Raw genomic sequence first — 256 nt, forward strand, 5'->3', positions numbered from 1 at the left:
GAACTTACTACAAGAACGATTTCTTGCTGCAAAAGCGACTATTTTCTCGAATCTCGGACATGCACGTGTCCCGCAGACTAGCTGGCCTGGTCTGCTGCATGGCCTGGCTTCCTTGTGCGTTGTCTCAAGGCCGGGCCAGCGAGGTGAAGGAAGGGGGTATCGAAACGTCATTGCCTTCATCGTTAGAGGATTTAGTTGCCTAAGTTGATGTTGGTGTGCGAAGGATAAGTGTTAGTTCGCAATTTCCGCCATTTGT

At 50.0% G+C, this 256-nt stretch overlaps 1 protein-coding gene across 1 annotated transcript in view; it reads left to right on the top strand.

The window, feature by feature from the left end:
- The window catches only part of LOC119581719 (nuclear factor interleukin-3-regulated protein-like), a gene marked incomplete in the record, with an annotated part of 10,582 nt that overhangs the window by 830 nt on the left and 9,496 nt on the right, over positions 1-256 (top strand).

Source organism: Penaeus monodon, chromosome 15 (assembly GCF_015228065.2).
Source record: "Penaeus monodon isolate SGIC_2016 chromosome 15, NSTDA_Pmon_1, whole genome shotgun sequence".
Taxonomy (NCBI): domain Eukaryota; kingdom Metazoa; phylum Arthropoda; class Malacostraca; order Decapoda; family Penaeidae; genus Penaeus; species Penaeus monodon.